Source organism: Taudactylus pleione, unplaced genomic scaffold (genome assembly GCF_031769625.1).
Source record: "Taudactylus pleione unplaced genomic scaffold, aTauple2 ptg000038l, whole genome shotgun sequence".
Classification (NCBI taxonomy): domain Eukaryota; kingdom Metazoa; phylum Chordata; class Amphibia; order Anura; family Myobatrachidae; genus Taudactylus; species Taudactylus pleione.
Window position 1 is genome coordinate 3,210,858 of NW_028284440.1, and position 15,968 is coordinate 3,226,825.

Genomic DNA, 15,968 nt, shown 5'->3' on the forward strand with positions numbered 1-15,968 from the left:
GTGATTGTGGAGGGGAGATATGTTCACCACAATATACTTCTTATCCATTACTCCCACTGTGGGACACTGCAGCCTATGTAATATGACTGATGGAGCAATGGTTGCACTCAACTACACAGCAAGAGGTATATTTACTAAAGTGCGGGTTTTTAGAAGTGGAGTTGTTGCCTACAGCAACCAATCAGATTCTAGTTATTATCTTCTAGAAAGTGCTAGATAAATGATAAGTAGAAAGTTAGAAACTGATTGGTTGCTATCAGCAAAATCTTCACTTCTAAAAAAGCTGCACTTTAGTAATATACCCCCAAATGTTAGTGAAATATCTTATGGTATCTGAAACTACTGGGGGCAGTAAGACCAGTGGCGGAACTTCCGGAGGCAATGGAGCATTGGCCTCCGGGCGCCCAGTCAGACGTTCCGCCACTGAGTAAGACACTGTGTCAGCGGTGCCTCTCACTTACTGCACCAGCCAAGCAGCACTGTGTGGGAGGGGGTTCTACCTGTCGTAGTTGCTCCTAGAGAGTTTTAAGACAAGAAACCCTGGGAATTTCAGACATCTTGTAATCTTAGTGATATTTTATCTTACTATAGTGGTGGTGGTGCAGACCCTCCAACATGGTCCCATCCACCAGATATAAAAATGCTCTACTCCTGGGAAAATCTGGAACTGGAGAAGCACTTTTTTTTGTAAATGAACTGTAATGTTAAATGATAGTCATCCACTTAAATGGTACAAATGGGGCCCAGATGCAGCAAAGTAAAACAGGTTCAGACATAGACAAATCATTGAATGAATATGGTTATTTTGTGAAAAGGTGATATGTGTGAAGTACATCTCTCGGGTGAACTACTAGGGAACATAAGTCTTATTCTACTTACTGTCCCTATGTTGTCCCATGTGTGTCTAATGCTGTCTCCCTTTAAGAGTGTCTTGCTCCGGTGTCTTAACAGGCATCGGGCAGTATTTTCCATGGTGGTCCACCAGTGGAAGGTCCTCCACACATATCACCTTTTTCAAAAAAACTTTATACTCATTTGAATGTTTTTAGTCTGTTTGTCTATGGGGCTGATTCAGAGGTAAAGACACCGCCGCTGTGCTAAAATATGCAAAAGCCGCAGGAGGCATCTTGTGTAAAAAGACGCCCACTGCTGACTCTAATCTATGCTGTGTCCGAAGATGCAGCAACACATCAACTGCATGAACATCACCGGGTCGTTGGACATTACTATTATTATTATTTATTTATATGGCGCCACAAGGGGTCCACAGTGCCTTACATAGTACATAGACAAAAACAGTGTGAACAAAACAAGAACAAAGTCACTTACAGTGCAGGACATGGACATGTTTATAAACATTGCTGCATCAGCAGTCATAATACCCAAGGGATAAGTGAGGAGGAAATGAGGGTATAAGTGAATTAAGGCAAAGCATATGATGGAACAGGGCCCTGCTCATGAGAGCTTACATTTTAAATGGGAGGTGCAGGCAGACAGACCCTCAGGTCACTCAAGATGTCCGGCAAAACTATGCTGCTGGGGCCAGTGAAACTGCATCCGAGGACACAGCAGCTAGGTAGTGCACACGCAGTAAACGAGGCCAACAGGACCCTGTTTTCTGGAACAATCCCCATTTCCGCCCCTAAACGCCAGCAGAATGTCATTCATGCTGCGACTTTCAGGGCACTGCGACGGACATCGCAGGACCAGATCTGCAAATGCTTAGAGCGGCTTCTGCGCATGGGCAGATCTACAAAAAATGTTAGATTTGCATGAATATCGAATCAATGTGAATCTCTGAATATCTGGGCCCCATTTGTACAATTTAAGTGGTTAGCTATCATTAAACATTACAGTTCACTTAATGTCAGCTAGGGATGTGCGCCACCGCACCGTGTTTTGGTTTCGGATCTGTATCTCCTTGTGTTTTGAATCTGGATTTAGTTTTGCCAAAACCACCCCTTGCATGTTTTGGATCTGTATTTTTTTCAAAAATTAAGCTAAAATCACGTAATTTTTTTTTGTTCCTACAGTATTATTAACTTCAATAAAATTTAATTTCCACTAATTTCCAGCCAATTTTGACCACCTCACAGCTCACAATATTGTTTTCATCCAGTTTAGACCCAAAATTTGCACCAAGCTAGCTCGCTGACTAAGCTAAGCGGCAGCAGTGGGTGGCACAAACACGTGGCAGTTCAACTTCCAACATGGTACATAAGGAAACATATGGTTTCATTAATAAAGAGGTCTGAGGGAATTGGAGTTTGTATGTAGTTGAAGGCAGGGACAGGAAGGGTTGATTGGTAGGAAATTTTATTTAATTTTTTGATTCTGAAGAAAATTTATGAGGGAGGAGAGGAGGTGAGGAATTTCCAAAAACATATTTTAGTCATTCACATCAGTCCTTGCCCCAGAAGAATCATTGGGAGCTATGTCTGTTGCTGCTAGGAGTGGATTTTCATCCCAGGAGGGGACCAGGAAGACTACTAGTAGTACTTTAAAAACAATTGACTGTTAAACAATCCTTTGCAAGGTGGAGCAAGTATGACAGTAGTCACCCAGTTGCATACCGCTTTTATTGTTTGGTGACACTGCCGGCCAGACCGTAGTTTATTATCTACGTATTCAGACACTATAAGTCATAGCTCAGTATGTTATTCTTATACATAAAAAATCTTGTGACACTGTAAGTGGTAGCGCAATGTTTTACTCATAAAAAAATCTTGTGATACTAAGTGGTAGCGCAGTCTAATATTCAACTTTTCACTTCTTTCCTCAATCGTGAATAAATGAATAGTATACACGCTGACTACAAGACCACAACAAAGTGCTAAATAACATGCATTACATATAAAACATAATGACATCACTGTAAGTGGCAGCGCAGTGTGTTATTCTTTTCTTATTCATAAAAAATCTTGTGACACTGCAAGTGGTAGTGCAGTCTAATATTCAACTTTTACCTTCTTTCCTCAGTTGTGAATAAATGATTAGTCTACTGGACACACACTGAGCGACTGACAGTGACTGACTATGTCTGCTAGCTTCTGTCTCCACAGCCGGAGTGAAAATGGCGTCGATCGCGGGGACCTTTATATAATCCAAAACCCGCGAGAATCCGACAGCAGGAGGATGGTGCATTTTGCCTCATTTTCAGTTCCGAGTTAGGTGGGAAAACCTGAGACTAGCTCGGTTCTCGCCTTGGATCTGGAAGTTCGGGTGGGTCCGGGTCTCAGAGAACTGGATCCGCTCATCTCTAATGTCAACATGCTGAAAGTCAACTCAAGAATGTCGACATTCAATTTGTTGACATTCCATTGTTGACATGACAATGTGGACATTGTGAATGTCAACAGCCATTTTTTTGATGATGCTAGGGTTAGGCTTATGCAGGTGATACATCTACGACCCAATTTCCTGCTCATACGATCTACAGATTGCCGGCCATCAATGATTGTTGATCCTTCAGCAGATTAGGGAATTTCAACATCTAAAATTTCCCAGACTCGACAGTTCCAACCATAATTGGTTCAGGATCGTGGAATCGAGATTGTCCAACATCTATATAATAAGTGAGAAAGTGTGTGTGTATGTCTGTATGTTTGTCTTATATCAAGAAATAACAACGGCAGAGTGTGAAAGTTGCAAGTAAATTCACTCAAAGCAGTTACACTTTATGTAAATTGTTTAGTAAAAAATAATAAAAAAAGAGTAAAACATTTACAGTGTGTGTATGTACATATATATATATATATATATATATATATATATATATATGGAAATAACGGCGGCACTCACAGGACTTGTTTAAAGAAGACTCACGACTCAGGAAGGTCAAAGTTCAATTTTTCAGTCTGGCGACTTTTATCAAGAACTACAGACAAAAGATACAGTGCATACCTTTATACCCAGTGACATCCCATAATGACAATGTACACCTGCTCACCACGCTGCTGCTGGCGTCATCAACATGGGACAGAGCGCCTGCGCAATGATGCAATCGCGCACAGCGTGGTTACCATCGCTCGCTCTGAATCAGGGCCCTCCTCCCTGAAAATGGAGCGTCCTCTTGGACGCTCGCATAGCTGTGGGTGACCACTCACAGCATATGTGAGCGTCCATGATGATGGCCGCGATGGTCTTGACCATCGCGACCATCGGGCTTGCGACGGAGACCCTGCGGTAGGGTCTCGCTGCCGCAAGCCCAGGAGTGATTTTGGCTCTATCAGAGCCGAAATCACTCCCACTGACATCACTAGTGATGTCAGTGGGGCCGGCTCCAGATGGTAGGCGTTCCCATGGGAACGCCTCCGTCTGGCAGGCACGCCCCTGGCACGCCCACCAAAGGGGGCATGCTGTCAATCAACATCGACAGCACGCCCCCTTTGGGGCGAGACCCGGAGCGACAGCATGGCTGTCGCAGTCCGGGTCTCGCGCATGCGCACGACGGAGCTCCCCCCGTCGTGCGCATGCGCAGTGGGGGAACATCGACCCGTTTGTGAGCTTCCTTTGCTCGCGAACGGGTCTGAATGACCCCCACAGTCAGAATCACTTGCACCTACACATATCAACATCCTTCTGACATGTTTTTCAAGGTGGATATTATTCCCCCAGTCTTGTACGTTTAATAGTGTCAATAATTAAAATCATCATTTTATCATCATCTGGTTTGAGTGAAACAGAATATATCACTGAGAGATTGTTAATTGGAGACAACATATTGTGGTCTATAATCTATATACTGTAGAAACACTCCACACTCCACAAAAAAAGCTGATACTTGCCCGGGTGCCCTCCAATGGAAAAACTGCCAAACATGTATGGAAATAACGGCGGCACTCACAGGACTTGTTTAAAGAAGACTCACGACTCAGGAAGGTCAAAGTTCAACGTTTCAGTCTGGCGACTTTTATCAAGAACTACAGACAAAAGATACAGTGCATACCTTTATACCCAGTGACATCCCATAGTGACAATGTGCACCTGCTCACCACGCTGCTGCTGGCGTCATCAACATGGGACAGAGCGCTTGCGCAATAATGCAATCGCGCACAGCGTGGTTACCATGGTAAGTAACCAGGACAACTACATGTAAATACACAGAACAAGCTCTGCAACGAAAGCGTGCTACAATCCCCCCCGCTTGCGCACTGGGGAGCGAGCACGCTGTCGCTGTGACAAGGCAGACACATAGCAATACTGTGTGATGATTCCTGGTGAGGTGGCAAAGCAAGCGGTGACATACAAATTAAACAACAATGCGAATACAGAAACAACAATATAATACATGCGGGTAATAACAACACAATTTCAATGTAATAAAGAGTCATATTATCGATCTTGCTACATGAGCAAGCATGTACCATGTAACATACATGATAACAACAGGTAAGTGGCATATGTCTTGGGTAATATTGAAAATCAGAACCCACAGGTCAAACATGTTATCCAACTCTTGAACGAGTGTGAAGCCAAGCAATGCATGTATACAAATATATGTATATGAATAATCAATATATGAACTTGTGAGGATAGAATGACCTCCACATGACCAAAACTGAACAAATGAAACCTTTAGGCTTAAAATGGAATGGTTCTGACCCTGCCAAGCAGGAAAAAATGTGACATATAAAGCTGATATGAAACAAATGGCAGGTCATAAGGCTCTGAAAGGTCCACCATGTAATATAGACTGGTGGATCCTAAAGGGGATTCTGCAGTGCACATTACAAATAATAAATAATCAAAACACTGCCCAGCTGGATGTTTCTGACAAGAATCCATCCACTGTGTGGAATAAGGAAAAGTGACGGCAAATGCAACCGGCTGAACATCAGATAAGGATAACTCCATGTTACAGCACCAGGTATTCCTAGATGGTCTCCCATTCAAGTACTAGCCTGGCCTACACTGCTTAGCTTCAAAGATCAGACGGTATAAGGCGTATCCAGTGTAGTATGGCAGTAGCAGAAGAATGATAAATCCAAGTGTGATCATCCTGCATATGTCTAAAACCGAGACAACATCAAATCAACACACAGCAGATAGCTCCAAACAAATCAATACCACCTGGCATTAAAAATAGAAAAAACATAATGAAAATTACAAACATATAAATTAGACAAAGCAATAATGAAGCCTGAAAATGTGGGTAACAACTACCCTGTGAGTATAAGTGTAACTGCATTATGTGGCAGTGATGTGAGGAAACCCTCAAAAAAAACAGGAAAAAGAGAGTTGTTCATTAAGACCAAATGGTGATATGGTATTCATTTTATGAATCCAAAATGTTTCAAGTTGTAACAGCTTTTTATCCCTATCCCCTCCTCGTTTGTTGATGGGGACATGATCAATGAGTTTGTATACCAAAGTGGATAATGAATGTCGGAAATTCTTGAAGTGACGAGCCACTGGCTGGTCTATTTCCTTTCCTTCTAATGCTTGTCGAATAGCTGTGCGATGTTGTGCCATTCTGATTCTGGCAGTGCAAGTGGTCTTTCCGATGTAAACCAGTCCGCAAGGACACCATATCATGTACACCACACATTTGGTAGTGCATGTTAGAGTATGTCTGATGGGGAAGCGTTTCCCTGAGTGTGGGTGTACCACATCTGGGCCGGTTTCCATGAAACTGCATGTCGTGCAACCAATGCACCGATAGCATCCTGGTTTTTTGAATAAGAAATGTTGTTCAGGGCTGACAGGAACATAGTTGATGTCATTGTGTACCAGCCAGTCTTTTAAATTTTTCCCTCGTTTGTAGCCCAACATAATCCTCGAGTTTTTTAAAGGCATGATGGAGTTGTCGGTATTGATTAACGGCCAAAGACGTTTGGCAGTGGAGTTGATAAATTTGCTGGCAACGTTATGTTGGTTAACAAATAACATTGTATCTGTTTTATTACTTGTTGTTTTAATCCCTTTATCTGTTACTTCATGTGCAGAAATTGCCTTGGATTTGGCTGCAGTCAGATCCTTAAGTCTGTACCCACGTTGTACAAATTTGATTATCATGCAGTCAATTTCTTGTTCAGCTCGAACTGGATCAGTGGTGATTCTTAGTGCACGTAAAAACTGAGAATATGGGAGACTTCTTTTGAGCGATGTGGGGTGATGGCTTTGTGCATGTAGTAAGGTGTTACTGTCGGTTGGCTTATGGTAAATGGAGGTCTGAAAATCTGTACCGGACCAATGGATATTTATATCCAAAAAATGCACATCGCTGTGACTTTGTTCATGAGTGAAAGTGATGTATTGATGCATTGTATTGATCTTAAACATAACCGAGGTGAATTCCACTTCCGTGCCGGACCACAGGACCAATATATCGTCGATGTATCGAACAAAAAAGATTAGAAATTTGTTGAAATCCGGATTGTGGAGAAAAAGTTCTTTTTCAACAAAAAACATGTAGATATTGGCAAAGGAAGGTGCCACATGGGAACCCATTGCGCAACCCTTCTTCTGGAGAAAAAATTTATTGTCGAAAAGAAAATAGTTGTTGTTCAAGGTCTGTTTCAATAGACGCAGGAAAAAATCTATATCGGGGCCTTTGTAATTAGAATGTGATCTCAAAAAGGCACCCATATAATCACAACCCTCCTGTTGTGGTATACTGGTGTAAAGCGAATTGACGTCTATCGTGCACAGTAATAAATCATGTGGAAGATTATTCAGACTGTGCAATTTATCAAGAAGAGTGTTCGAATCTTTCAAGAATGTGGGCTCAAGGGAAATGAGGGGTTGTAAAAAGGAATCTAAGTATTTGGACGTGTTGCTGTAAAGGCTATCCCTAGCTGAGATTATGGGACGGCCAGGTGGTGCGGAGAGTGATTTATGAATCTTGGGTAGTGTGTATAGTAATGGAACCACGGGTTTATCTGCCGTCAGAAACTCCTTAATATCTTTGTTTATGTACCCCCGTTTGTGAGCCTGTGTTAAACTATCATCGGGTTGTTTTTTAAAGGACGGGGTAGGATCTCTGATGAGAGGAATATATGTTTTTTCATCATTCAACTGTCGATAAATTTCACCACTATACTGGTCTCTGTTCTGAATGACGATGGCGCCCCCTTTATCCGCTGAACGGATAATTATAGAATTGTCCTTCCCCAAAGAGATCAATGCATTATATTCATCCTTGGATAAATTGTGTCGAACTGGTGTTCTCCCTTTGAATTGGGAGCTTACCTCATGATCCAACATTCTAATGAAACTTTTAATGGAGGCATTATTGGAAGGGGGATCAAAAGAGGAGGCTTTTTTAAAAAGTGAACTAGATGTTGTGATGGATGTAGAGTCTGAATTGCTGAAGAACTCCTTGAGCTTCAAACTCCTGTTTAATCTCCATAAATCCCCTGACTAATATACCATCAGATGGGAGTGGTTTTTTGAATATACAGTTACCAATAGGGGACATTCTCAGTTTCAGTGAGTCGGAAGCTGAAAATTTGTATTTCAAAGAAACCCTTTTAGACACAGCTGGCACACAATCTGTAGATGAATTGTTTACACAGATTCTCAAACTAAAGAAAAAAGAAATTGATTACCACCTACATGGGGTTACACTTTCAGATTATCATAAAGAGAGAAAAATCCCCAGAGGCTTTAGGGTTAAGAATGTTCCCACCATTGGACGAAACAACGTTGAGTTCTGTAAAAGATGGGTGGCAGTTCTAAATAAATGTTCGCTGGACCTCATCTTATTAGTCATAGAGGAATCCAGCAGAGAACTTAATATTATTCGTGATAAGATCAAATCGTTTGATACCACATACAAGACCCATCTCATTAATGACAGTTCCAACAACTGGTTTGACAAATTAAACACCCAAGTTGAGGAATACAAAAGAGATTTAATTAAATATAAAAAAGACAAATTAGCAAAGGTGAACACGGACTACCAGGAACAGCGTGTATATTCCTGGGTAACAGGGAGATCCCTTAATCCCAAATTCCAATGTAATCGCTTTAGGAACACTCGGCGACCCTTTGATACAGAAGGGTCCAGTGGTGCTAATTCATCACAAAGTGATCAGGATATCCCTTCTTCTGTACTCCCAATCACACAACGCCCCCCTTTAGGGGTAGCCACTCGAGCACAAAAAGGAAACGATCCCGCACTCGACGTGGTAAACAGGGGTCGAGGCAGACGGGTATACAAAAAGAAAACGTAATCATTAATTTATCCTCCCGTGTCCTTACCATGACAGAATCCAAACTATTACAAAGAGGCCTTACATTCATCCCCACATGTTCCTTTAATAGCTTCCATTGGAAGAAAGATTTATGGAGATTAAACAGGAGTTTGAAGCTCAAGGAGTTCTTCAGCAATTCACACTCTACATCCATCACAACATCTAGTTCACTTTTTAAAAAAGCCTCCTCTTTTGATCCCCCTTCCAATAATGCCTCCATTAAAAGTTTCATTAGAATGTTGGATCATGAGGTAAGCTCCCAATTCAAAGGGAGAACACCAGTTCGACACAATTTATCCAAGGATGAATATAATGCATTGATCTCTTTGGGGAAGGACAATTCTATAATTATCCGTTCAGCGGATAAAGGGGGCGCCATCGTCATTCAGAACAGAGACCAGTATAGTGGTGAAATTTATCGACAGTTGAATGATGAAAAAACATATATTCCTCTCATCAGAGATCCTACCCCGTCCTTTAAAAAACAACTCGATGATAGTTTAACACAGGCTCACGAACGGGGGTACATAAACAAAGATATTAAGGAGTTTCTGACGGCAGATAAACCCGTGGTTCCATTACTATACACACTACCCAAGATTCATAAATCACTCTCCGCACCACCTGGCCGTCCCATAATCTCAGCTAGGGATAGCCTTTACAGCAACACGTCCAAATACTTAGATTCCTTTTTACAACCCCTCATTTCCCTTGAGCCCACATTCTTGAAAGATTCGAACACTCTTCTTGATAAATTGCACAGTCTGAATAATCTTCCACATGATTTATTACTGTGCACGATAGACGTCAATTTGCTTTACACCAGTATACCACAACAGGAGGGTTGTGATTATATGGGTGCCTTTTTGAGATCACATTCTAATTACAAAGGCCCCGATATAGATTTTTTCCTGCGTCTATTGAAACAGACCTTGAACAACAACTATTTTCTTTTCGACAATAAATTTTTTCTCCAGAAGAAGGGTTGCGCAATGGGTTCCCATGTGGCACCTTCCTTTGCCTATATCTACATGTTTTTTGTTGAAAAAGAACTTTTTCTCCACAATCCGGATTTCAACAAATTTCTAATCTTTTTTGTTCGATACATCGACGATATATTGGTCCAGTGGTCCGGCACGGAAGTGGAATTCACCTCGGTTATGTCTAAGATCAATACAATGCATCAATACATCACTTTCACTCATGAACAAAGTCACAGCGATGTGCATTTTTTGGATATAAATATCCATTGGTCCGGTACAGATTTTCAGACCTCCATTTACCATAAGCCAACCGACAGTCACACCTTACTACATGCACAAAGCAATCACCCCACATCGCTCAAAAGAAGTCTCCCATATTCTCAGTTTTTACGTGCACTAAGAATCACCACTGATCCAGTTCGAGCTGAACAAGAAATTGACTGCATGATAATCAAATTTGTACAACGTGGGTACAGACTTAAGGATCTGACTGCAGCCAAATCCAAGGCAATTTCTGCACATGAAGTAACAGATAAAGGGATTAAAACAACAAGTAATAAAACAGATACAATGTTATTTGTTAACCAACATAACGTTGCCAGCAAATTTATCAACTCCACTGCCAAACGTCTTTGGCCGTTAATCAATACCGACAACTCCATCATGCCTTTAAAAAACTTGAGGATTATGTTGGGCTACAAACGAGGGAAAAATTTAAAAGACTGGCTGGTACACAATGACATCAACTATGGTCCTGTCAGCCCTGAACAACATTTCTTATTCAAAAAACCAGGATGCTATCGGTGCACTGGTTGCACGACATGCAGTTTCATGGAAACCGGCCCAGATGTGGTACACCCACACTCAGGGAAATGCTTCCCCATCAGACATACACTAACATGCACTACCAAATGTGTGGTGTACATGATACGGTGTCCTTGCGGACTGGTTTACATCGGAAAGACCACTTGCACTGCCAGAATCAGAATGGCACAACATCGCACAGCTATTCGACAAGCATTAGAAGGAAAGGAAATAGACCAGCCAGTGGCTCGTCACTTCAAGAATTTCCGACATTCATTATCCACTTTGGTATACAAACTCATTGATCATGTCCCCATCAACAAACGAGGAGGGGATAGGGATAAAAAGCTGTTACAACTTGAAACATTTTGGATTCATAAAATGAATACCATATCACCATTTGGTCTTAATGAACAACTCTCTTTTTCCTGTTTTTTTTGAGGGTTTCCTCACATCACTGCCACATAATGCAGTTACACTTATACTCACAGGGTAGTTGTTACCCACATTTTCAGGCTTCATTATTGCTTTATCTAATTTATATGTTTGTAATTTTCATTATGTTTTTTCTATTTTTAATGCCAGGTGGTATTGATTTGTTTGGAGCTATCTGCTGTGTGTTGATCTGATGTTGTCTCGGTTTTAGACATATGCAGGATGATCACACTTGGATTTATCATTCTTCTGCTACTGCCATACTACACTGGATACGCCTTATACCGTCTGATCTTTGAAGCTAAGCAGTGTAGGCCAGGCTAGTACTTGAATGGGAGACCATCTAGGAATACCTGGTGCTGTAACATGGAGTTATCCTTATCTGATGTTCAGCCGGTTGCATTTGCCGTCACTTTTCCTTATTCCACACAGTGGATGGACTCTTGTCAGATACATCCAGCTGGGCAGTGTTTTGATTATTTATTATTTGTAATGTGCACTGCGGAATCCCCTTTAGGATCCACCAGTCTATATTACATGGTGGACCTTTCAGAGCCTTATGACCTGCCATTTGTTTCATATCAGCTTTATATGTCACATTTTTTCCTGCTTGGCAGGGTCAGAACCATTCCATTTTAAGCCTAAAGGTTTCATTTGTTCAGTTTTGGTCATGTGGAGGTCATTCTATCCTCACAAGTTCATATATTGATTATTCATATACATATATTTGTATACATGCATTGCTTGGCTTCACACTCGTTCAAGAGTTGGATAACATGTTTGACCTGTGGGTTCTGATTTTCAATATTACCCAAGACATATGCCACTTACCTGTTGTTATCATGTATGTTACATGGTACATGCTTGCTCATGTAGCAAGATCGATAATATGACTCTTTATTACATTGAAATTGTGCTGTTATTACCCGCATGTATTATATTGTTGTTTCTGTATTTGCATTGTTGTTTAATTTGTATGTCACCGCTTGCTTTGCCACCTCACCAGGAATCATCACACAGTATTGCTATGTGTCTGCCTTGTCACAGCGACAGCGTGCTCGCTCCCCAGTGCGCAAGCGGGGGGATTGTAGCACGCTTTCGTTGCAGAGCTTGTTCTGTGTATTTACATGTAGTCGTCCTGGTTACTTACCATGGTAACCACGCTGTGCGCGATTGCATTATTGCGCAAGCGCTCTGTCCCATGTTGATGACGCCAGCAGCAGCGTGGTGAGCAGGTGCACATTGTCACTATGGGATGTCACTGGGTATAAAGGTATGCACTGTATCTTTTGTCTGTAGTTCTTGATAAAAGTCGCCAGACTGAAACGTTGAACTTTGACCTTCCTGAGTCGTGAGTCTTCTTTAAACAAGTCCTGTGAGTGCCGCCGTTATTTCCATACATGTTTGGCAGTTTTTCCATTGGAGGGCACCCGGGCAAGTATCAGCTTTTTTTGTGGAGTGTGGAGTGTTTCTACAGTATATAGATTATAGACCACAATATGTTGTCTCCAATTAACAATCTCTCAGTGATATATTCTGTTTCACTCAAACCAGATGATGATAAAATGATGATTTTAATTATTGACACTATTAAACGTACAAGACTGGGGGAATAATATCCACCTTGAAAAACATGTCAGAAGGATGTTGATATGTGTAGGTGCAAGTGATTCTGACTGTGGGGGTCATTCAGACCCATTCGCGAGCAAAGGAAGCTCGCAAACGGGTCGATGTTCCCCCACTGCGCATGCGCACGACGGGGGGAGCTCCGTCGTGCGCATGCGCGAGACCCGGACTGCGACAGCCATGCTGTCGCTCCGGGTCTCGCCCCAAAGGGGGCGTGCTGTCGATGTTGATTGACAGCATGCCCCCTTTGGTGGGCGTGCCGGGGGCGTGCCTGCCAGACGGAGGCGTTCCCATGGGAACGCCTACCATCTGGAGCCGGCCCCACTGACATCACTAGTGATGTCAGTGGGAGTGATTTCGGCTCTGATAGAGCCAAAATCACTCCTGGGCTTGCGGCAGCGAGACCCTACCGCAGGGTCTCCGTCGCAAGCCCGATGGTCGCGATGGTCAAGACCATCGCGACCATCATCATGGACGCTCACATATGCTGTGAGTGGTCACCCACAGCTATGCGAGCGTCCAAGAGGACGCTCCATTTTCAGGGAGGAGGGCCCTGATTCAGAGCGAGCGCTCTGGTCAGAGCGTTCAGCTCTGAATCAGGCCCTGTGTCCCTGGACTACTCCTTGGAAGTTGTCTTACTTAAATAAGGGAGGTTGGATTCACATTCCTCCACAGCCGATTATATCTCCGGCAATTGAAGTAGCTCTGTAGCCCCAGTACAAGTACGCTATTTGGGACCCACCGGCTTATCTCCATCTAAACACAGGATTCTGGAGTGGCTATCACACACATACTCTTAAGCTCCCCGGTTGTAAGAAGCCAGCCATCCGTGGACGCAACTATTTGCACCGCCACAGCCGGATCCCTATTCAGCGTAAGATGAGTCAGTTCTGTCTGACCAGCAGGTAAAATATCTACGCTGTTACACAGTGACCTCATGTAGGGTCTCTCTGATAAACCAACAGATAATATACATACTGCTAATAACTGATCCCATTTAATAGACTAAGACACTTCCCACAGGAATAAATACTTGCTGCTAACTATTTCAGTGACTTGATCCCGGGGCATTGAAAAATATATATTTATATTCACCCAATACATTGTATTGGGACTTCCAGTCCAGTATTGTTTTACTACTATACAGTTGATATGGAAATTTGATATATATATATATATATATATATATATATATATACATTTTTCTGTTTTTTATTATTATTTTTTATTAAACAATTTACATAAATTGTAATTGCTTTGAGTGAGTTTACTTGAAACTTTCAGACTCTGCAGTTGCTATTTCTTCTTTTGTATCTACTGTATGTTATAGTGAGTGACTCCCCCACACAACTGCATTGAATCTGAAAAGTTTTTTTTAACTCTTCAGCGCCTGGGCTACTTTTCTGCTTTATGTTTGTCCTTTATGCATGGCCAGAGTTCTGTACCTAGCTCCACCAAATTTGGCATGGTGGTGTAGTTTGCCCAGAATTAGGTTTTTGGCTATGTTTCAAGTTTATAAGTGCCATGGAGGTCTACATGGTGCCTACCAAGTAGGCTCGGGGAGTCTCTGATTTGAAATTTTGGTTTAAGCAAGTTCGCTCAGGATGTCTTCCAGTACCTAAAACTGAACTGATCTGAAAGCACAGGCTGATATGTACCAGTAGGGGGCAGGCAGAGCTCCAACGGAAGAGCAGCGAGTCGGAGGATCAACTGTCACACTGCACCTGCACTGACAGTTACTAATTTCCTCCAAGCACATTTTCATATGTCATGATCTCAAATGTTGGTCTGCAGAGATTTCTGTTCTGCAGTGATTTCTGAAACCACAGTGATTTGGGAAGCTATACTGATTTCTGTCCTATAAGTCACTCTGTACCTGATATACCCCATTCCAAACAGTCAGAGTGGGGTCTTGCAACAACCTTTTCATTCCGACTCCTAATGGAAAAATAAACCACATTGTTTATACCTCAGTGTTGAGGTAACAGTGTCTAAATATAAATTCTTTTCAGGGCTAAAACCATAATTAAAACGAAAGTGACTGCGCTGGTGTATAAAATTCAGTAGTACTAGTACATACTCCTATTGTCAAATTATCTCAAGTGGCTTCTCTCAAGAAAAACACATTTAATAACAACACACATAATATAAATAGAAATATATCAAAAACATCTTTATAAAACTGCAATTCCCATCATCTTGGTATAAAGGACAGCAAAGAAATATGCATTAAATATGTTCGTATAAATAAAAAAGTCTGCGATTTTTTTTTTAGGGGTGCTGAATTCATAAAATAGACAGTCCCAACCTGGACGTTTCAGTATTTGATATATATCACAAAAGTTCCATAGCAAGACAGTGTGTCACTTAATATTAATATCCCCAGCTTGAAGCATTTAAAAGTTAGATGTAACTCACCGCTGTGCCCTATGTCTAGGGACTTGAGAGTGTGTGTAGGGGTGGCAAAGGTATGCACAAGCTGACAGTCCTAGTAAATACAGCGAGGCAACATTCGGCCAATTGCATGCGTAATCGCAGTTGTGGTTCTTGCTTAATCAGGCCCTAAGTGAGAAGTCCAAAAACAAAGTTTTGTGCCTGATGGAAGGGGTTATTTGAAGGATGTGGTGGTGACAAAAAGGTCTGTATGTGATATGACAAGAAGAGGATGTATTTTTTCCAAACTGACTATTTGTGAGTTCACTTATACCCCTTTTACACTAGCAGCAATAACCGGGTCGAGTGACCCAGCATTTCAATCCTGGTCATGAGATGCAGTGTGAATGGGTAACTTGGGTCGATGCGACCCGGATCCCGTTCTCTGCATAGGAAGAGCTGGTGCTTGGAGATGAGATCCAAGCGCCGGCTTCTCATGAGATATGATGATGTCATTGACCCGGCAGTAGCACCAGGTCTTACCGTC

The 15,968-nt window shown here is 42.0% G+C and overlaps 1 protein-coding gene and 2 pseudogenes across 2 annotated transcripts in view; 2 read left to right on the top strand and 1 right to left on the bottom strand.

Annotated features, from left to right (window-relative positions):
- The window catches only part of MYRFL (myelin regulatory factor like), a 224,217-nt gene that overhangs the window by 179,801 nt on the left and 28,448 nt on the right, over positions 1–15,968 (top strand). The window lies entirely within an intron of this gene.
- On the bottom strand, positions 5,855–5,972 carry LOC148538654 (5S ribosomal RNA; annotated as a pseudogene).
- On the top strand, positions 11,673–11,790 carry LOC148538655 (5S ribosomal RNA; annotated as a pseudogene).